Raw genomic sequence first — 23653 nt, 5'->3', positions numbered from 1 at the left:
CGGTTTTTGGGGGTCTCCGGACCACCTCCGGAGGGGGTCTCCACTGGGACGGGTGACCTCCTACATCACAGTGTTCACGGACGCGTCCGGAACAGGATGGGGAGGGACCTGCCTGAAGAGAGCTATAGGTGGGCGCTGGGCTCTGACAGAATTTCGATACAGCAACCTCCTAGAGCTACGGGCAGTAGTGTTAGTCCTCCGGCATTTCATGCCCCTAATTCAGGGGAGACATGTAATGGTCAGGTGCGACAACAGCACCACAGTGGCTTATATCAACAGGCAGGGCGGAGTCCGCTCCGCCTCCTTGTTGACCACAGCGGAGGAGCTGTGGTGATGGGCCTCAGAGGTGGTGTTATCTCTGAGAGCCCTCCATGTCCCGGGACTGGAGAACAGAGGGGCCGACCTCAGGTCGAGGGGCGGCCCCCTGCCAGGCGAGTGCTTCACCCGGAGGTGGTGAAGCAGATCTGGGCCCAGTTCGGGAGAGCAGAAGTGGACCTGTTCGCCAGCCGGCGCAACAGCCACTGTGCCCTGTGGTTCTCCATGGCCCTGAGCGACGACCCGCCCTTGGGGGTGGACGCGTTTGCACACGAGCCATGGCCAAGTAAGCTGCTATACGCCTTTCCACCGCTGCGTCTCACTCTCCCTCTCCTGGGGAGAGTGAGGCGAGAACGTCTGGCAGTCATTCTGGTAGCACCGAATCGCGTCAGGGCTCCGTGGTACTCAGAAATGACACAGATGAAGGTGGGCCAGCCCTGGGCGATCCCCCAGTTCTGGGGGGCGATGTCTCAAGGGGCAGGTGCAATCGGGGCGTTACCCACTCTGGGCCGTCCTCTTCAGGCTTGGCTCCTGAGAGGGACAGGCTGAGACAGGGTGGATTGTCTGACAGCGTTATTCAGTCTATCCAGGCAGCTAGAGCAGAATCCACCACAGCCTGTTACAGGCCAAAGTGGCTGAGATTCCAGCATTGGTGTGAGGAGCGGGGAATAGAGCCCCTATCTTGTGAGTTGGGCTCTATTTTATCCTTCTTACACTTACTGGTGGACAGAGGGCTGGCGCATTTCACAGTGAAAGTGTATGCAGCAGCCATCTCGTCCTGTCGTGAGGGTTTTTGGTGGCAGGTCAGCCTTTAATCAACCACTGATGTCGCGGTTTTTACAGGGGGTTAGGAGACTGCGCCCTGTAGTGCACGTCTCCACCCCGCAGTGGGACCTGCCCCTAGTGCTCGAGGCTCTGGCCTCGGGACCATTGAGCCTCTGGAGCTCTCCCCTCTGAAAGCATTGTCGTGGAAAACAGCTTTGCTTCTTGCCTTAACGTCAGCCAAAAGAGTGTCCGAGTTAACTGCTCTGTCGGTGCACCCGAGTTGTTTACCAGTTCGGGGTGGCCGGAGCGGCGCGACACTTAGACCGAACCCCTCCTTTGTGTCTAAAGACCTAAGGAGTGCGTTCAGGTCGAGGGCTATTCAGTTTGGGGGTTTTAGTCTCCCCCCCCATGGGGGGCCAGGGAGGCTAAACTGCACCTCCTCTGCCCGGTGCGTGCGCTAGCATGTTATGTGGAGCACACGGCTGTCCTTAGACGCACCGAACAGCTGTTCGTGTGCTTCGGGGGCGGGGTGATCGGGAAAGCTCTGTCCAAGAAACGCCTGGCAGGCTGGCTCTGCGAGTGCATTGCACATGCCTACGGACAGGCAGGGAGAGCCTGCCCCACGGGGATTCGTGCACACTCCACACGGGCTGCAGCTGTGTCAACAGCCTTATTCAACAGTGTGGAGGATTTATGCACAGCGGCGTCTTGGTCGACGCCAGGCCCCTTTATAAGGTTTTATCTCTTGGACATGTCTGGCTCTTTCTCCTCGTCTGTGCTTGCTGGGGAAACACAGAATTTGTAGGGGAGGGGGGGGGTTGTGGGTCAGTTGGCATCTGACCCCCTCCCCGGACGTGATGCGCCTTCACCTTTCCTGGGCCCTCTGAGGGTCCCGGGATAGGCAAGAGGCGCGCTGGCCCGTTACGGGCGGAGGGGCTGCCCCCCTCCTGCCGAGAGGCAGGGGGAGGATAGCCCCCCCACATTTTTAGTCCTCTCACACTCTGCATGGGGTCAGTGCTTGAGTGTGAGGCATGGGCGCTGGCGCTCTCCCTGTTATCCTTAAGGATTCAGGAAGGCAGGTGCGTAGTAAGCCCATACGGGGCCGAGGGGGCTCTCCCCATCCGTCTAGGGGCGGAGGGGGGGGGGGGGCACTGTTTTTTGAGCACACTTTCTGCGAGGCAAGCGCAGCAGGGTGTGCTCTGTCAGCTGCAGCCCAGATTTCTCCTCGGTCACAACCGGGTTAAAGGAGAGGGGGGGGGGCAGCAGCTGCTGACCAGAAAAGCCGGTCAGGGGCAGTAAGGTGGATTGGTGTTGGACGACAGTGCGCGTATACATCAGGGCTCCACCCACTGTACCCATAGAGTCCAGTAGAGGGCGGAGCCTGTGAGAGATATAACGGGGGGTTACGTATTGTAACCCTAGTTATATAAACACAGGCGGAGCCCTCTACTCAGGTTACTGTCTGTCCTGTTCTGCTCGCTGAAGAGAGGTATAGGATGGCAGTCAGGAGGCGAGGCCTCCTTTTATACGGTGTGATGCGCGCGCATTCAGGTAGGCCCGCCCTGGGCCGGCTACGTCTATAGAAGTCTCAGTGGGAGAATGCACGCGGGATAAGGTAGTACCCATATAGTCCAGTAGAGTCCAGTAGAGGGCTCCGCCTGTGTTTATATAACTAGGGTTACAATACGTAACCCCCCATTTTGCCGTTTGATGTCTATGTCTGGACCGTTGCGTAAAAAGGAGGGTTTCTGCCCCATTACTTCTCCGCTGTTTTCTTGTCCCAGTTTGAAAAGCAAACTTTTCGGCCAATCTGCATACAGTTAAATCGACCGGACTTCTTTCTGCAGAGTGTCCTTAAATCCTTGACAGCGGTCTGTACTACTGGATTAACAACGTGTCATGTGTTCTGAATTGACCAATCAGAATCGAGTATTCAACTAAACCATGTAATAAGTTGCAAATAACATATAGTGTAAGGTATGCTTGCAAATTGCTTTTGCTTTAAACTTACTAAGAAATCCTGTCTCAGGTTTTAAGATCAGTGTTGTAATGCAACACGTAGATCTGATATGATCCCAGGATATTTTATTCTCGCCCTTTCCGACTTTATCTCTCAAGGTTTCTCCAGTTACTGTGATTATGTGGGTGCATGCAACGGTGCATGACCCCAGCTTATGACACATCAGACTTTACTGATAAGAGAGAATGGCTTCAGCTCTACCTTCAGGAAAGAGGAGGGGAGACAGGAGACATAAATGATGAAAATATGACAGAGGGGGGAGAGCAGAATTTTTAAAGTCTGAAGGAGTGTGCATACCAGGACCTTAAATCATCAGAATCTTAATGAGAAAATCCTGGTGTCTTAACAATATATACAGTATAGCTGAATATACTGCAAACATGTTGCAAATGTTATTCTCATATTAGAAACATACAGAGATTAGAGTATAATGTGTGTTTTGACTCAGGGTAATCTTTGGAATATACACAAAAAGATACAACTTCTGTCTTTTATTTATAATAAGTGAAACTGAATGAATAAGGGTCTGAAGATATACTTTCCTTTTGCACATTTCCTTTAGGCCAATTGAGGCTGCTACCATGTTGCAGGTGTAACATACTCAATTATAAGATTATGATCAATCCCCCAGGGAAAATTCAGTTATGCTCTCTGGTGTTCCGGTCTTTTGGTCCAGTCAGGACTTGAACTAGTTCCCCTTTGGTCCCCAAGCCAAGTCCCTACAGGCTTAGCTTTTTCTACCAGAATATTATACCAGCGTATTTGAACTATTATCTTTCTTGTGACAGTCCGACATAACAACTTGTTTGACTTTGTAATGATTACACCTGAACCGTGCAATGATAGCGAACGTTACAGGCTGCTGCACCCCCGCTGTCTCACGGAAAGATACCGCAGGTCCTTCCTTCCTGCAGCGGTCAGACTATACAACCAGCACAGCCCCTAGTAGACCCTCCTCCCCCCCCCCCCCCACACCACACCACACCACACCACACACACACACGAAAACAGACTATAACACCCCTTGCTGTTAAATACCAACAAACTATGTGCAATATATATATATGCCGTTAATAACTGTGCAATATATACCTGGCTGCTAAATCCTAAGAACTGTTACAGGATGTGTATTTCGTAAATTGTGTAACTTTTTATTTTATTGTTATGTAATTTTTACTTGAATACTTTTTAATGCATGTAACATATGTACCATTAAGCTGTCTGTGGCTCTTTTTCTGCTGTAACAACGTACATGTCCCCTCTGTGGGACTAATAAAGGGATTCTGATTCTGAGTGACATGTTGACTACAGGGGCTAGGAATTGAACCACCAACCTTTGTATTGGAGCACAACCATCTGACTCCTGAGCAGATATTGAATAAACTTACAATTCTGTGTTAGAAGTAGTTTAGTTTAGATGTCGGTGCTCATAATAAGCACAATTAATTAAGGTGACAATATTATTGGTGGCTGCAAAAATGGCTGATGGTGATGTTTAACTTCTGGATATGTTACACTTCATTTGAGGTGTGCAGTGGTGTTCACCTGGGAGACAGGTGACATTAACACAGTGACGGTAAAGCTGCTTCTCTCATCAGCACCACTACAACTGAACAAGCTTTTAAACCGCTGTGCTGCACATTTTCAGCTGCATAAGAGTTTAATACATGGTTAATTATTAGTCATAGGTCATTTTTCACACATTCAATATATGGGGTGATTTGTCAGCAGGCTTTTTCCGTACCTTTCAAACACTTAAAATACCTGTATCACTTCCACTGTTTCTTTCTTTTCATTCCTTCAATTAGTCGTACACTCAGTTTCTGAGTGTACTCTCCACACACATTGTAACACTGCAGCTGTCACCCTCGCAGGGATTTATATGTAAAGGGAAGAGGAGATTGAAAAGGTGAGATGAGCTGAGCGTGATGAGGAAGACAGCTGAAATGGGAGCGAGGGATGATGCACGAGCCGTGTCATTCCTCCTCCTATTTTCCTCATCTTACATCAGAATCCATGACACCCTGCGCATAGAACTTTCAAATTCAAGTTGTGCTTGACTGCATACTTTGAATTAACAGCATTCCTTCATTCTGTTGCACTTAATTGCTTCTCGTAATGCATGCCTGCACGCTAAAGCACACTCCCCTGTTTTATTCATACGATACTTCTGTGCTCTGCGAATAAGTTAAGACAAGGTGAAGCTGGTTCTCAGGTTTTGGTTATTAATATGTGAACAGGGACTATCTGCAACCCTTTTACACTTAATTGAAGTAAAATCCTTAATTTCATAGATTCAGTTTTAATTGCAGACAGTCCACCAGAAACCACAAAAGAATTATAACCGATGTGAAAATTGACGTCAGAAAGCAATAGCTGCTTAGACAGTGCCCCCCGCACATCTCAAGAATAAATATAGATTTTATTTGAGGTATCCCCACCTTGGAATATGCACTAATTTAAATGTTTGAGTGAAGTGGGAGAGTGACACGTCTCATGTTCATTTGTTAAGTACAGAGCTGCAGTATGGACTAGGGATGAGTATCTAGAAGAGGAACAGAATTAGTAACACTACCTGATTTGTGACTACTGAAATATTGATGCCGCTGGTCTAACAGTGCTGCTATCGGTACGTGTGTTATGTTACGGTTGGTGAGAAGCGTGCAGCTCGTACTTGAACACATACAACATGCTTTAAAGGTCACCTATGCAAAATGCACTTTTTGATGTCTTTTATACGTGTCCCCGGTGTGTAAGGAGACTCACAAAGGCCATGTCTCAATTCAGGGGCTGCACCCTTCGGAGGCTGCATTTGTAGACCGAAGTCACTTCCGCCGAAAGAAGGCTGTCCCAATTAAAAAAATAGACAAGACTCCTCCGAAATGCGGCCCACGAATGCAGCCTTCTTTTCCCGAATTTGAAGGATACATCTGATGTATCCGCCGCGGTCTACCATATCCCAGGATGCAATCCGCGCTTGTGAAGAGTTACGTTTTTTCAGAAAATGGCGTCAACCGTCCCAACTGAGGCAGTAGAGACTGATTTCGTTTTTAAATGCGAGTAAAGTGTTTCATCCCACTCAAATACTTAACGACACAAAAATTAAACCCAAAGGGGTAGCTTTTCATCTGCTTACAATACGCTACATGCACAGTCACTTCTGCATTGTGCGTAGTACTGCCCAACTGTTTCCGGTACAACAACAACAATGGCGACGTTCTACACCCGGTGTTTACAAGAGCTCCCGAAATTGAAAATTACCGATGTTCATCGAATTTGCAGGACGACTAAATCCCCAGCCAGCAAATTGGACAAAGGGTTCAAGTTATATGATGCATCATATATTCTTGATTACTAAGGTAAGACAAAATTATAAACGGATTGACTAGTCAACTAGCTAATGCTAATTTAGGCTAGCTAACTCTAGCTAGCGGCGGCTAATGTGAAATGCAAGCTTTTGTTGTACAAATTTGCTATTTATAATCAACACTTGTCTTACTTTATGCACTCCATCTGATCTTAATTGTTTAAAACGTTAGTGGGCCTGGTTAACTAAAGTTAGACTTGTTATTAGCCACTGTTATGCTACATGGTAGAAAGGTAAGTGCCTAGCATTACATGCTATTTGTAAGTAACATAGCCATTGTGTTGACGTGAGTAATATATCTAACCCAACACACTTTATTCAGTGTCCAACAAAGACGGTCTGACAGGTCAGGTCAGCGTGAGAGCCTTGTGCTACCGGTCAATGAGGAAGAGTGAGACACCGCACAGTTTGAGTGTAGGCAGGGAATAAAACCGTTGTTCACCCCTGTTCAGTGGGGTTCAGTTCAGTTATTCACTAGTTAAAGAAATGTTTCCAATGCCTCCCTGCTTTATCATAACTGAATTGATTGGTCAGATAATCAGTTATATATTGATAATGATGAGATGGAAATGTGAGAAGAATGGAGAGAAGGTAATGCTAAGAATTCTGAAAGCTAAACTTTTACTTAATTTTACCCTGTGTATATAAAGTGTCTATAACTACCTTGAAAGGCGCTCTGTGGATAAAATGTATTATTATTGTTATTACTATTACTAGGATCATGGTTCAGTATCAATAACATGTTTCGACAAATGATAACCTCCTGGCTCTTTTCTTTGAAGAAGAGGTTGTATTTTTAATCAGTATTTTTTCTTTCTTTCTTAGATAAAGCTTCGGGATTCCTCGCCGGTGGTGTTAACGCACAACCAGTGCTCCTGTTTTGTGCAATCACACTGTGGCACTGCTTTACCAAACAGCTTATTATAGTCAACTGAACATACCAGTCGTGCCCCCTGTCCATAGCTGCACAGAATCGGAACAGCAATGGCACAAGCCACGTACAATGGTAATTTAATTGAGGTTTTAAAGTGTTCTTGTTTGACTGTTTTCATTTAAAGTGACTCCACACAATGCAAATATGCTCTCTGTTAGGGTGTGAAGCCAGGACCCATCAACTCCATGGTCTTCACCAAACCTGTACCGAATAGGATGGTCACGACTGGAGTGAGGTAAATTTTACTGTGTTACCAATGCAAAATGGGATTCTGATACTGTATTCTTACCTTTACGGGCCGTCTCCACAGCAGCGTTAAAAAAATCTTGGAGGTGGGCGTATCTGAAGCTTGAGGATTTTTTGCGAGCAACCAATCACATGAATCACCCGCCCGGGACATACGAAGCAAAAAAGCCTCAAGTAAACTGGATATAAACTCCCCAAAACAGGCGAAAACCTACCACTGTCTCTGCCACCTCCCTCCATGCCTGGCTCCTCCGGTTTATATCCCGGTAGGTCTGGTCATAAAGCACCGGGTGATTGATTCGCTACCGCTAATTTCTCCTCCATATTTTGGAATATGAGGAAATTATCTGCGGTATGTCTCTCCCAGCATACACGCCGTTTGATTGGCTAGAGCTTGAACTGCCAGATTTGCGTACACGGGATTTGATTGGCTGCCGCTTCCACCTCAGCTTCAAAAGTTGAACATTGTTCAACTTTGGATCTTGAAAATCCTGAGAATCTCCGCTCGCCTGCCCACAATGCATTTCGGCGAAAGCGAAAAAAAGTGACGTCACCCCATTCAAAGTGAATGGGCAGAAGCGTTTCAAGATTTTTTAACGCTGCCGTGGAGACGGCCCGTTACTGTCAAATGTTAATGGGCTATATTGTTTTTTCATCTTGTTACAAGCTGGCTCTGCTTGTAACAAAAGGACAACAGTTCCACACAGGAGTTGCCCAAAACAATCATTTATTTATCCCAACGCAGTGGTTACAACCAACAATAAAACACACAGAGGCCTGGTGCACCGAGCAGGGCAGCCGAGAGAGAGCGAGAGCCTGTTCTGCAGCCCTCTTAAATACTGGAACCAGGTGCCACAGGTGGGTCTCATCACTGCTGATTACAAGGAAAACCCAGGTTACAACAGTACCACATGGTGGACAACCACAGGGTTGTCATAATCTCTTTGCAGAAGTGGATTCTACAGAGGCATGGTGGGTCCATTAACCGATCCCTGCATGTTTAGAGTAACGGAGGCATATGAAAAATTCAGTATTGAGGACAGTACTACCACTTGTGACTACAATGAACATGAGAGCCGACAAGCCCCTTGTGGAAAGTGCCTTCGGGATGGTGCAGGAGGGCAGTGTTCTGTCGTATCAGATGCCTGCTTTGAAATCTTGTTACATCGTTCTTCACAATGGTGCACCACCAACACCACACTTGCCTCTAGAGGGGTATGACATCTTGCCATATGAGTGTGTGTTTGTGTGTTCTGAAGAGGAGCTACTGCATATGACCAGCTTATCTGTTACTATGAAAATGGCACACAAAATTGAGGAGGCTACCTGTGAGCAAAGCTCTTGCTCAGAGTGGCATCAGCTTCGCAGACCGAGGGTGACCGCCTCTAGATTTCGAGAGGTGTGTCATGTCAGAAGCAAGAGCTCTGCAGAGTCACTTGCCGAGCGGATCATGAAAGGTACAAGGCAGACAGCGGACATGAGAAGAGGTTCTGAGCTGGAGCCTACAGTAGCAGTCGAGTACAGTAAACTAGCGAATGTAAACTGCTCACCCTGTGGTCTTGTCATTCACCCTGCTACCTCCTGGCTTGGTGCTTGGAGTTGTTTTTGACCCCACTGAATACCCCCAATTTGGCCTTGTTGAGTTCAAATGTCCCAATGTTCAAAACTATGTCAACTGCAAATATGTAAAAATGGAATGTGGTTCCCCTAAGCTAAAGAAAAGCCATGCATATTACTGGCAAGTGCAAGGTCAACTTCTTGTCACTGGGATGCAGTGGTGTGACTTTGTTGTGTGGGCGCAGGAGGACTATCTTGTGCAACGGATATACATCGATCCAGAAGTGCAATCAGCAATCCGAGAAAAGGTTGATGCTTTTTTCCCCCACACATACATGCCTAAGTACCTTTCATTCAAATAAATACCACTAAACATTTCCCCTCCTCGCACTGTAAGCCATTTTGAGGAAGCTAACTCTGAATCACATGTTATGAATGTTTAAAGTGGACCTATCATGCTATATTTGAATAATATATTGTAGGGCCATACCTATATAAAACATGTCTGTGAAGTTTTTTTTTCAAAATACCAAACAGATCATGCATTTTAGCCATGCCTCATTTCGCTCCATTTGCTCTATTCCAGTCCTGTCTTCACAAGGGCTGATTCTGTGGCAAATGAGCTGCAGCTGACCACGCCCCTCTCCTTTGCAGGCGGGCGAGGCACGAGCGTCATGTTACCATGCTGTTACCATGCTGTTACCATGCCACGCAACCTCTCATTCCCCTGATTGGTGGAGAGTTGCCCATATAGGCGGAGCACCCCGTTTCTGACGTCAGAACAATTTCAAATCTGTATCAGTCTGTATCAGATCCGTTGCAGCCCCGTTTTTAGAGATTTGGGTATGGAGAAAAAGAGAGAGGGTTGTGTTTTCTGACACTTGGTGAGTTCCCTGACACACCGGGGACACATATTCATGCATAACGTACAAAAGTGCATTTTGCATGATAGGTCCCCTTTAACATAGCACCTTCAAAGACCGATGACAAAAATATGATTAAAATATTTTCTTTGTAACACAAAAAAGAACATTGTTTTCTTACAACATTACACTTTTATTTAATCAACAACATTACTTGTGACATTTCACTTTTTGGGGAAATTAATTAAACATTTTAATTTAACCTGTTGAACCCCATCGACCCGCCCCCGGGCGGAAAAAACGCATCATCTGCAGGAAACAGCATCTGAGGGCTTCTTAATATTTAACAAACTATGAATGTTTTATATCCATGTAACGGGAAGAAACTCAGCTAACTGATATGAACAATCTTTAGCAAAAATAAACACAAGACTAACGCTGAGCCTCTGAATCTGCCCTGAGTGAAAAAATCGTAATGCCGTTATTACAGAACTCTAGCTATACCGATCGATATACTTATTGGATCTGCACAAACAAGCTTAGATAACATCCTGAATGTCCACAGATTATAGAAATATAAGGATCATCACTGAGCGATCAGAACTCGTGACAGGGGAAGCAAATACAGACAACACACAACGTAGCTTTAGGTAGCAAAACACGGAGATATGCTCACTTTAGCTGTTATTCTGATCAAAAGTTGTATTCAATGGCATTAAAACGAGAAAAAACGCGGCTGAAGGTTAATCCATAGGTTAATCCAATGTGTCTGTCTCTTTGAAAAAATTATTGATAATCCATAATTCAATTTTTATGCAAAAATCGGAGAAACAAAATTAGCTGCTAATGGTAGCCATCAGAGGTTAGCGCAGCTTCCGGTTTTTCTACGCGTCACTCTCACTCCTTATTTGGTAATCTCTGTGTGTATGTGGAACTTTCCCTCGATTCCATTGGCTCTGACGGTTAAAAAGAGATGTCAATCATCAAAATCGACCAAGGGAAGCCAGAGATCGGTCAAATCCACCCAAATGACCCCAGAAGTGTTTTCTTTTGTGCTAAAGCTTTTAGTCTACCATACCATCACCCAAGGGTAGTTTTCACTATAAGTAAAATTATTTTTGGACAGACACTATAATTTACAGTTTTTTACTATGTTCAATCTGAATTTTCTTTAAAATAAAAAACATCTATATTGATTCTGACGTTTCTACATCCAACTCACAGGTTTATCATTACTTTGAGAAAAAAGATTATTAATTTTCCCCTTTTACAAGTGTAGTTATGGTCATTTGTTCTGGAAATGTCATTTTCGAGCCTGAGACCTGAAAAACAGGCTTGGGGTTTAACAGGTTAACAGAGTAATATCTTCTAAACATGGTAAAACATTGCATTTGTGTAAAAATTAGGGCTGTCAAGTTAACGCGTTAATAACGCGTTAACGCAAAAAAAAATTAACGCCACTAATTATTTTAACGCGATTAACGCATGTGTATTTTTTGTCCTCGGCCGCCCCGTAGTTTCAGAGGGCATCGAGTTTAAAATACCATCTACAAGCTGATGCTGACAGCCCCGCTCCTGCCGCCCGCTTGTGGCAGACCACACTTCCACGCTCACCGGCAGGCCCGGACTGGCCATCGGGAGGACCGGGAGGGTGTGTGTATGTGTGGTGCGAGCCAGGCACACCTTACGTGTTGTTGTTGTTGTTAGCATCTGGTGCTAGCTAGCTGCGCTAACGGATATAAGGAGCTGTTTCAATGAAAACAGTGGAGCGACATTTCGCCGACAACTGCGCCGACAACTGCGCCGAACACTTGACTTTATGCAGGTAGCCAGACAGTGGGACATTGTACACTCAGCACGGATAGTGCGCGCAACATGATTGCAGCGTCCAGGCAGCTCCCGTTCGAGCATATATGCCAGGGGTCGGCAACCTTTTTGATATGAAGTGCCATTTAAAAAAAAAATTGTTATCAGCGTGCCAACGATCGAGAATTATTAACGAGGGGGGGGGGGGGGGTGTTGAGGAGCTTGACGCTCGTGAACTATCAACAGGAGGGCGGGGGGGCCTCGCTGCGGGGAAGCAGTGTGTGGACCTGTCAGCGCAACTTACATGATACCGAATTTAACAAACACATTTAAATAATTGGTTTAAACGGCATAATAATAAGGACGATCGTCCGTTCTGTGATTCTCCAGAACACACATGTTATGATATTAGGGTCATGCAGAGTGAGATGATATCGCTGTCCCTTTAAGAGAGAGAGAGAGGGGTGTGGCGTGTGCATGTGTGTGTGTGGATGGTAGAGCGAGAGTGAGCGAGCGTGTGTATGTTTCTGGAAGTGAAACGAGGCAGCAGAAAAACAGAGGTCTGTGATGTATTTTGTGAAACAGAAGAACAGCTAAATAAATGCAACGGCCTCCCAAGAAGAGCTCGCCTCTCTCCAGTCATTTAAGCTAAAGTGGGTTATTGAACCTGAAGCTTGTTGCTTCTGCCCTCCTCGACTACGGTCTGGGAGCCGACAGGAAAGTTCAACACACAGATGGCCAGTCCGCCATTTGTAGCATATTATTTCAATGAGAGATGAGCAGATCGCCACTGGGCTTTCAACTAAAGACACACACAGCCACGCAAAAACTGCGGCATTTGTAAAGCTCCTTATGGGTACTGCAATTTGTGAAGTGCTTTCCTCTGTGGTGAAACGATCAGCCCTGCACCACGGAGGAAAGCGGCAGAAAGTCACCTGGAGTTAAAGAGAGCGGGGCTGCGTTGCGTGCATGGCTTCCTTCTGCAGGTAACGGGGAGACGCGCTCTGGCGGCGGTCTCGTTCAGGATCCGAAAATACAATTTAAATATTTTGCACACTTATTCCTAGTGTGCCACTGGTTACGGTGCCGCGTGCCAATGCTGGGGTTGCCGACCCCTGATATATGCCTTGAGCTGCACATAGCTCCAACGATCCATCACAGTGTCTCCACACACACACACACACACACACACACACACACACACACACACACACACACACACACACACACACACACACACACACACACACACACACACACACACACACACACACACACACACACACACACACACACACACACACACACACACTTTGTATTGTATGAGAGAGGTTCCAGGTTGAATTGAGGCGAATATTTGTAATGTTCAGAGGTTGTTGTGTTTAATATTCATGAGAATATTTGTCATTGTTCAAATGATAATAAACAAACATATAAAGCATATTTGTCCACTCATATGTTGATAAGAGTATTACAAACTTGAAAAATATCCCTCTAAGGTACATTTAGAACAGATAAAAAATGTGCGATTAATTTGCGATTAATCGCGATTAACTATGGACAATCATGCGATTAATCGCCATTAAATATTTTAATCGACTGACAGCCCTTGTAAAAATCATTTGGGATGTATGACAGGTTATGTGAAAATTGTAGAGTAGCTCAGCTAATTTGAAATAGAATTATGGATAAATGTTGAAAACACAAAAAAAACTGACTTTAACAGTACAAGTCCATGAAGAAGTTATTAGAAAAATATACACTTTTAAATCATATACACTAATTAATAAGATCCGATTAGTTTAAATCAATATGGCTTGACATGTCTATCTTGTTTCACTTTACACATTTTTTTTTGATAATGCCTTGTTCTGATCATTTGACAGCATACATGCTACTGCAAATAGTTGGTTGTTGTTGTAGGCATGAGGATGACACCATCAAACAGTTTGTTCTGTTTTATCCTCCTGATGACACGCTCAACATGTACCCTCAGTCTGGCAATGGCCTGTGTCTCCCTAACCTGGTAGGCTGGCATTTGCTTCTGCTTTGACAGAAAAGGTGGGCAGTACACTTTGCATTTGCAACAATCCCTGATTAGGAAGCCCTTATCTACCATGATTGCCATGTTTTCTGTCAACTTCTTGGCTATTCCAGACTGTTTGAATATCTTCTTATCGCTAGCAGAGCCAGACCATAGCCTACCGTAGATGGACGTGCAACTGTAACCACTTCTTCATTTATCTTGGCAGCGAATTTGGCTCGACACCCGCACCATTTTATAAATGGAAGGCTCCATCAAAAACCAGAAAGCCATGAGGTTGTCATAGCTTGAGAGTCTGTTCACAGAACATACATGTCAATCATTAATCGAAATAGTACAGTAAATACAAGCTGTAATAAACAGGTGATTGTGTCATTGTAAGGAGTAAAGTTAACTTTCACATCCACTAACTGTCAGTAGCAAAACGGTAAAATATTATTTACAATTCTGACAAAAAACTGACCACAGGACTACTTATAAACCTTTTTAGCTGTACTGGATACAATTTAGGCATTGCCTGGTATATAATCTGATGTCGGCGTCCGAGCCAGCAAACCGCTGTAACCCGAACTCTCGCTGGACACGCAAGTCCTGCACTTTCTTTTTGAGATCCTCTATTTCTTTGGACAAGTCTTCAGTAGCTGAATACGACATATCCAGTGCAGATGGTTCAGGGACTGAGCAGTAGTCGTGATCAGTGAGATCGCAGGGCTGTTCGTGCTCGCTCGCGGGGGGAAAATCGCAACATCTGCAAGAAACAGCGTCTGAGGGCTTCTTAACATTTAAAAACCTATTAATGTGTCATACCCACTTAACGGGAAGAAACTCAGCTATCAGACAATATTAACCATTTTTAGCAAAACGAAACATAAGGGTAATAACAAAGGCTCTGAAGCCTACGCGGTCTACGTCGGCCGCATCCTGCGTCGACCGCGTAGGCTGGGTCCTCCGAAGGATGCAGCCCCTGAATTGAGACACGGCCAAAGTGTCAGAAAATAAAACCCTCTCCCTTTTCCTCCTTATCCACATCTCTAAAAACGGAGGGTACAACAGAGCTGATCCAGATTTGCTGCAATCATGATGACATTACTAAAATGTGGGCTGGATTTACGTTGAACTCCTGGCAACGTTCCGCCCAGGGCCCTATCAGAAACAATGCGCAGCCTGTTTTGGAAGTAATATCGTCTGTGTTTACATTAGCAAGCATCGCTAACACTCAGAGCTAACCTGTACTGGAGAGAGTATGTGTAAAAGGTACTCACCTTGTGGTAAACCGCGAGATAAAAAGCATTTGAGCTCCATACTGTTTCAGAAATAATGCTTGATGTGGTTTGGAACATAATATGGCGTTTAATCATGGCAGCGTTTAGCTGAGTTTCTGCTGAGTAGACACTCTTCTCTTCACAGAGCTCACTGCTGGCCACGCTCCAAAGGGGCGTGGCCAGCAGCAGCTCGGCTACATTTAAAGCTACGGGTCCAGAATCAGCACTTTAGTAACCGGGCTGAAATAGAGGGGTATGAAGCATGGCTAGAATGGGTGATCTGTTTGGTATTTTGAGCAAAACACTTCATAGACATGTTTTTTATATATCTGAGACCTATAATAAATGCCTAAAGTAGTATAATAGGAGACCTTTAAATCTGCAGCAGTGCAGCATGTTTGACTGCTTCAAAAAGGTGGCAGAATGTTAGCCTTACACTTCCTCGGCGCAGCCTCCTGTCTTCTACGAGAGGGATTAACACTACAACTGACCACTGAGTGTCACAGTGTTGTCGCTGAGTTTATTGTCAAATGTTTACCGCGCTTCACTACATCGGAGTTTGTTTAGGTAGGCTATGTTTGATAGCCAAAAGCTAGCATGGCAAACCTTGCTTTAACACAATGATACATAATATAATAATACATATAAACAACTAAACACTCAAAGAACCGAACAACTCAAGTACGTAATATTTTCATCCTTTGTTGGTGCCCTTCAACGTATTAGGAATCTCACTCACTCATCCCTGTGAGGGAAACCTCCTCCCTTCAAAGGCAAAGGCCCTACATTTTGGGCAATTCACACAGTCCTGGCAGCTGAAGTAAAAAGATATGATTCTAAACTGTATTGAAGTAAACATGTATTATTTTGAATTGTATTTTAGTGAACATGTATTGTTTGAACTGTTTTAAGTAATCACATATATAGAAATGATATTCTCACTTACAACTCACTGACCCAGAGATCCTGTTTCACACACACCTCCTTTTCACCAGCACACACACACATATTCTTTTCAAGGTTCTTTATGGACATCATTATATTTGTGCACAAGGTTTAATTGTATGAGAAAGAATAGTTTATGTGAAAGATCCCATGGGAAAGTAAGGGAGTGGATATCGGGGCAGAGATAAGATTGACTTTGACCTTGTGGAACCTTAGAATCTCACGTTCTGGTCAGAACTCTGATTCGCTGTATTGAACCCGACCAGAAGTGAATCCAACCAGTAAAAACACCTGGGGGATGTGAGCAGCTCACACAGCTCCTCCTCACGGACTTTCTAATTCGCTTCGGAGTAAAATGGGAAGGAAAAAATCAACACATCTCCGCCCCAAAATATGAATATGAATACTGTTGTTTTTTAATGTAAAATGCTTCTGGTTTGCTGAAAGCTGGTCTAGAGACGGTAAACCGCATCACAAACCTGGAGTCCATACTTCTCGTTTTCTGAAAGCTGGTCTGTCTACCTGTAAACCGCATCACAAGCCTGAAGTCCGGAGTACTCTGTATAACTTGTATACGTTTTCTATTTCCTACCAGTAAACTCAGATAATTGTTATAACTTTTGATTCCGGTGTTTTCAATTCCTTTCTTTATTAAATAGAGATCAGCCTCATCCAACGAACGGCGCGGAGGGGGGGCTATCAGCCACCAGATAGGTGTTCTGCTCCAACACAGCCAACCAGGCTACGGCAGCAGGGTGCCAAGACAGAGTCTTCAATTATATCTCTTCATATTAAGTTTGACTTGAGTTGATCTCTTATCTCAAACATAACCTGCTACGGCACATTCTACCTAACCCCTAGATTCCACCGGGTCCGTCTGCGCCGCGTCACAAGCCAGTGCTAACCGGAAATGTTTTCAGAATAAAACAGTTTTAAGCTTACTGTATGTTTAAACTAGGGCTGTCAGTCGATTAAAATAGTTAATCGCGATTAATCGCAAATTAATCGCACATTTTTTATCTGTTCTAAATGTACCTTAGAGGGATATTTTTCAAGTTTTGAATACTCTTATCAACATATGAGTGGACAAATATGCTTTATATGTTTGTTTATTATCATTTGAACAATGACAAATATCCTCATGAATATTAAACAAACAACCTCTGAACATTACAAATATTCGTCTCAATTCAACCTGGAACCTCTCTCATACAATAATACTGTGTGTGTGTGTGTGTGTGTGTGTGTGTGTGTGTGTGTGTGTGTGTGTGTGTGTGTGTGTGTGTGTGTGTGTGTGTGTGTGTGTGTGTGTGTGTGTGTGTGTGTGTGTGTGTGTGTGTGTGTGTGTGTGTGTGTGTGTGTATTGAAGTAAGAAGATATGATTCTACACTGTATTGAAGTAAACATGTATTGTTTGAACTGTTTTATGTAATCACAACGGTTTGGGTAATTATATATAGAATAGGAATGTTATTCTCACTTTCAAACTCACTGACTTAGAGATTCTGTGTTTCACACACCAACATTGATCCTTATCACCACTAAGAGCCAGATGCTGTTTCTAAGTCGTTAAAGACATCGTAAAATAAGAAAAGATCCCCTGGAAAAGGTAGGGAGGGGAGATCGGGACGGAGATAACATTGACTTTTGACCTAGTGTGGTTTGGGGTCTCACTCTGTTCGAAACTCTGATTGACCTCGGCCAGAAGCGAATCCAGCCAATCAGGACACTTGGAGGAGGTGGTCAGTTTAAACAGCTCCTCTCCAGGGCTTCTCTGATTCGCTTGGGAGAAAAGTGGGAAGGAAGAATCGACAAATCTCCGCCCCAAAGACAGATAGAAATACTGACGTTTGTGTGTGTAAAATTGCTTTTGGGTTTGGTGAGTGGCAGGTCCTGAGAACTGTGTCCGTATCGCATCACAAACCTGAAGTCCAATTTCTTTTTGGTTTGATGAGTTGGCGGGTCCTGACGCATTTGTCCGCATCGCATCACAAATCTAAAAGCCCGGGGTACCCGGAGTACTCTGTATAACTTGTATATGTGTTTGATTTCCTACCAGTAAACTCAGATAATTGTTGTAACTTTTGATTCCGGTGTTTTCAATTCCTTTCTTAATTTAATAGAGATCCAGCCTCATCCAACGAACGGCGCGTAGCAGAGGTATTCTACTCCTACAAGTGGTGACTCCCGACGTTTGTGAGCTGATCTCTAGAAAGGAACACCGATAGCCGGGGGACAGAATCCAGTCCAGGGGGAGGACACAGAGATACTGGTGACAACTAAACCAATGGCCATATACAAAAGGTGAGCAGACACCTGTTTTGATTATCGAAAATCTGTGATTGATTATACTAAAAATTTAGAGTTGTCAGCAGCGTTCTCAGTGTTTTTAGTCACGGTGGGAAATACAATACATATTCTAGTTAAATTAGATTATTAGTGCTTAGAGAAGGGTATTCAGTCCTGGATCTAGAGCAAAAATAGTGTTTGAGTGTGGCGGGTAGATCCCAGCCCTTCACTCACTAAATACGAAGGCTGCAAGGCTAGAAAAAGAGGGTTAAATTCCCCGCAGATCATGATAAGATTGATTAATGCGGTTACCTTGCAAGCGCTTTTATTAAAGACTACAAAAGGCGTAAAAAAGGGTTGCATTCCCCGCAGGTCATGATCAGATTGATTAATGCGGTTACCTTTCGTGGTGCTTTAAATGTATAAAATGTCTGTAATTGTTATATGGTGGGTGATAGAAGAGGAGAGAGACGCGACCTCCAACTAATTATTTGGAACGACCGGCTCTCATCACAAAACAGTTGTGGGGATAATCAGGCTCATTAAACGTGACGATAAAGAGATTTTGTTGACTGAGTTTTTAACTCTTGACCTGAAGTCGCAATCACCGTGAGGAGATTGTAGAAGCCTACTTCTGGAAGTCACGCTATCTGTTGTAATAAACATCGCACAATAAAAATGTGCCTGAATGTGATATGATAAGGTATGAGAAGCTCTGTGTGATTTTTTTAAAGTCAAATCTGTGTAATACTTGAGAGACAGAGAGCAACGAGAAGGTGGTATAATGTCTGAGACCCTACCTCCACCCTAAGGAGATAAGGGCTCACAAATGCCACTTATGAGTATCCCATCTAATACTCCTAAAGGAAAACACATTGTTAGACCTGATATTCAGGGATAAGGAATGTTGGAAATAGTAATGGAAGATATTGAAAAATCTTAAACTGGATCAACCAACCATGTTAGTGAACCCTGCTAATATGGAGCTAATACATGTAGAAAGACTAGCAGCAGCTCTGGCAAAGACAATAGGTCCTAGCATGCAAGCACAGAGCGGTAATATGATAAGGGCTATTAAACTGACCCTTTTTGGAAATGGGATTTTCCGTTACATAACGGAAGACTCGATTCAGGCCTTAAAGAACGCTTTACAAACAAGTCAGGGAGTGTTAAATGTGTTGCTATGTTGCTCAAAAGGGAACTTACACTTTTGAGAAGAGATCTCCCTTTCTCGGTCCTGAGGTGCTGCTGACTCAAAGCAGCATACAGGGTCAAAGACAGGCGTGACCTCTGGAGAGGAAGAAAATCTAAATCTGAACAGACCACAGAGCCCATTAAAAGGTTTTATGGCCTCTACACTGAGAGGAAGATCTGGAGATTGTAAGGAACTCTCCCTGAATATCCACCCCCACACCATTGAGGGGAAGAGTGTTCCTTTCACCAATAAACAAATCATCTCTTAACCAAGTCAGATTTCAAAATAGCCATACCTCAAGTTGTTAAGAAAAGAGGGAGATTCAAAAAGTTATCAATAAATTGCCCAGTATATTAAATAAATACAAACAGACACGTATCAATATAAGTCAGATAATGTAGACGAGGTCAATCATGGAAGAAGGCTGACATTTCATGCCTGATATATAAGTAATAGTAATAATAAATATATAGCTGATATTAAATAACTGATGTATAAGGCTCGATATTTCTGAAAATGGGAACACCGTTAACGGCGTTCTATTTCAGTAAAAGGGGGAAAAGGATAGGATATACATCAGACAATATGTATGTGAGATTATTACGTTTTTAGGAGAAATTTATCAATTTAAAATACTAGTTATGGTATTTTTTGTTTTGTTTTATTTGTTGCTTTTAAGAGAAATTGATACAGTTAAAATAATCTAGCTTTGGTTATTTTTTGTTTTGTTAGTTTGTTCCTTTTTTGTTTTATTTTTATTTTTGTTCTATTTTTTATTTTGATTTTTATTTTTGATTTTTATTTTTTGAGATGATTTCAAAACCATATACAAAAGCAACTTAAGGGCTTGGTATGAGACTTCTCCACACAGGCTGCTGACGTTAAAAGGGGGACCCGAGAAACACAAGGCCAACACAGCAGATTACGTCTGGTTGGAGGGGACCTCCCATGCCGTCCGCTCAGATGGAAAGGGAGACAACTGGTACCACTGGAGCCAGTGTGCGGTCGGGAAAAACACCTGCGAGGACCCTGGACGACATCAGGACAGAGTTGGCCCTCGTCGCGAGGACCCTGGACGACATCAGAACAGATCTGGCTCTCGTCAAGGCAGTCGACCCAGGAGGCGCCATCAGCGGGCCGGAGGAGGAGGATCAGGACATCTCTCCAGCAGTCGACCCAGGAGGCGCCATCAGCAGTCCGGAGGAGGAGGATCGGGAGGACATCTCTCCAACAGTCGACCCGGAAGCCGCCATCAGCGGGCCGGGGGAGGACAATCAGGCCACATCTCTCTAGCAAGCACCCCAGAAGCCGCCGTCAGCGGGCTGGGGGGACGAAGACATGGCAAACCAAGACGGCACAGGGGACTCCATTTCCCGCTGAAACAGGTTGATATAGCCGGTGTGGAACTTTGTCTGAACAATCCATTTTTTTTTTGAGGAACTTTCAACTTTATTTTTATATCCCACAATATAAGGGATTTGTATTTTTTATTCTACAGAACTATGTGTTACCAAAAGAGGGAAAAGTATGATAATGTCTTTTCTGATTTCTGTGGCTACTTTTATTGCCATTTTAGTGACATGTGGTTGTTGTTGTTGTGTGCCTTGTATCTGCTCACTGTGTGTTAGACTCATCAGTTCCACCATTGAGGGAAGAGTAAAGATGACTCAGCTGACAAGGACTTTGCTTTTTAGACATATTTTATTCTCCCTCCACTGTCATAATAAGTTGTTGTTGTGGACTGTTCCTAAAGGTTTAAAGTGCTCTATATCCCAACTTCTGATGGGTTTATATAAATGTTGGGACAGACACAGTAAGAAGAAAATTGACAGTGGTAATGTTTCAAATGCTATATGTTGATCTCGTGAGGTGAGATCAAAAGAGGGATTGAAGTAAGAAGATATGATTCTACACTGTATTGAAGTAAACATGTATTGTTTGAACTGTTTTATGTAATCACAACGGTTTGGGTAATTATATATAGAATAGGAATGTTATTCTCACTTTCAAACTCACTGACTTAGAGATTCTGTGTTTCACACACCAACATTGATCCTTATCACCACTAAGAGCCAGATGCTGTTTCTAAGTCGTTAAAGACATCGTAAAATAAGAAAAGATCCCCTGGAAAAGGTAGGGAGGGGAGATCGGGACGGAGATAACATTGACTTTTGACCTAGTGTGGTTTGGGGTCTCACTCTGTTCGAAACTCTGATTGACCTCGGCCAGAAGCGAATCCAGCCAATCAGGACACTTGGAGGAGGTGGTCAGTTTAAACAGCTCCTCTCCAGGGCTTCTCTGATTCGCTTGGGAGAAAAGTGGGAAGGAAGAATCGACAAATCTCCGCCCCAAAGACAGATAGAAATACTGACGTTTGTGTGTGTAAAATTGCTTTTGGGTTTGGTGAGTGGCAGGTCCTGAGAACTGTGTCCGTATCGCATCACAAACCTGAAGTCCAATTTCTTTTTGGTTTGATGAGTTGGCGGGTCCTGACGCATTTGTCCGCATCGCATCACAAATCTAAAAGCCCGGGGTACCCGGAGTACTCTGTATAACTTGTATATGTGTTTGATTTCCTACCAGTAAACTCAGATAATTGTTGTAACTTTTGATTCCGGTGTTTTCAATTCCTTTCTTAATTTAATAGAGATCCAGCCTCATCCAACGAACGGCGCGTAGCAGAGGTATTCTACTCCTACAGTGTGTGTGTGTGTAGCGCAGCTAGCTAGCACCAGATGCTAACAACAACACGTAAGGTGTGCTTCGCTCGCGCCACACATACACACACCCTCCCGATGGCCAGTCCGGGCCTGCCGGGGAGCGTGGAAGTGTGGTCTGCCACAAGCGGGCGGCAGGAGCGGGGCTGTCAGCATCAGCTTGTAGATGGTATTTTAAACTCGATGCGCTCTGAAACTACGGGGCGCCCGAGGACAAAAAATACACATGCGTTAATCGCGTTAAAATAATTAGTGGCGTTAATTTTCTTTGCGTTATTAACGCGTTAACTTGACAGCCCTAGTTTAAACTAAATTACGTCATTAAACATTGATTTTAATTTCTTACATCAGCCAAGGAACAGGACGCTGGAATCAATCTGGACTCAGGACTCAAGCTATGTGGGAACAGGTTACATTTCCGTCTGATTTGTCACCTATTCAGTAATAATCAGAGGGCTACATGGACTTTAGTTTCCTTTTCACAAGTGTGAACAGGTAGTTTTATTTAAAGTTTCACAAGTTATAACACCACACAATAATAATAATAAACTACAATATATATTATATCTGCTCCGTCTAGGGTTTGTAACATCCTGTGCGTGCAAGTTCGTGCATCAGAGGTGTTCTTCTTTGTTGCTTTGTGGTTAAATGTTCACTCCCCACAAGGAAGTGCATACCAGATGTTGTTGTAGCAAACACCTTGGTGGTGGCTTAAAGCCCACCTCTGCTACGCGCCGTTCGTTAGATGAGCCTGGTTATATTTAATAAAAGAAGGAATTCAAAACACCGGAATAAAGGTTATAACAATAATCTGATTTTACTGGTAAAAAACAAAACACTTATACAAGTTTACAGAGTACTCTGGACTTCCAAGTTCTACTGCCGTGCAATACAGGTATTGGGACCAGCCAGTCAGAAACAGGAAGCATTTTTCATGAATAAACAACAGTATTCATATACATATTTTGGGGCGGAGATGTGTTGACTCTTCCTTCCCATTTTACTCCGAAGCGAATCAGAGAGTCCGTGGGGAGGAGCTGTGTGAGCTGCTCACTCCCCCAGGTGTTTTTACTGGTTGGATTCACTTCTGGTCGGGTCCAATACAGCGAATCAGAGTTCTGGGAAAAAGTATTTTTCTTCTGAGCAGAGCGTGAGATTCGGAAGTACACAAGGACAGAGTCAATCTTTATCTCTGCACCTGTATCCACTCCTTTGCTTTCACAAGGAATATTTCACACAAACTATTCTTTCCCAGACAACCAAACATTGTACACAGATATATTGATGCCCAGAAAGGACCTTGAAAAGAATATGTGTGTGTGCTGGTG

This window comes from Trematomus bernacchii, unplaced genomic scaffold (genome assembly GCF_902827165.1).
Source record: "Trematomus bernacchii unplaced genomic scaffold, fTreBer1.1, whole genome shotgun sequence".
In the NCBI taxonomy this organism is placed as follows: domain Eukaryota; kingdom Metazoa; phylum Chordata; class Actinopteri; order Perciformes; family Nototheniidae; genus Trematomus; species Trematomus bernacchii.
The sequence above is the reverse complement of the archived record's forward strand: the minus strand, read 5'-3'. Positions refer to the sequence as shown.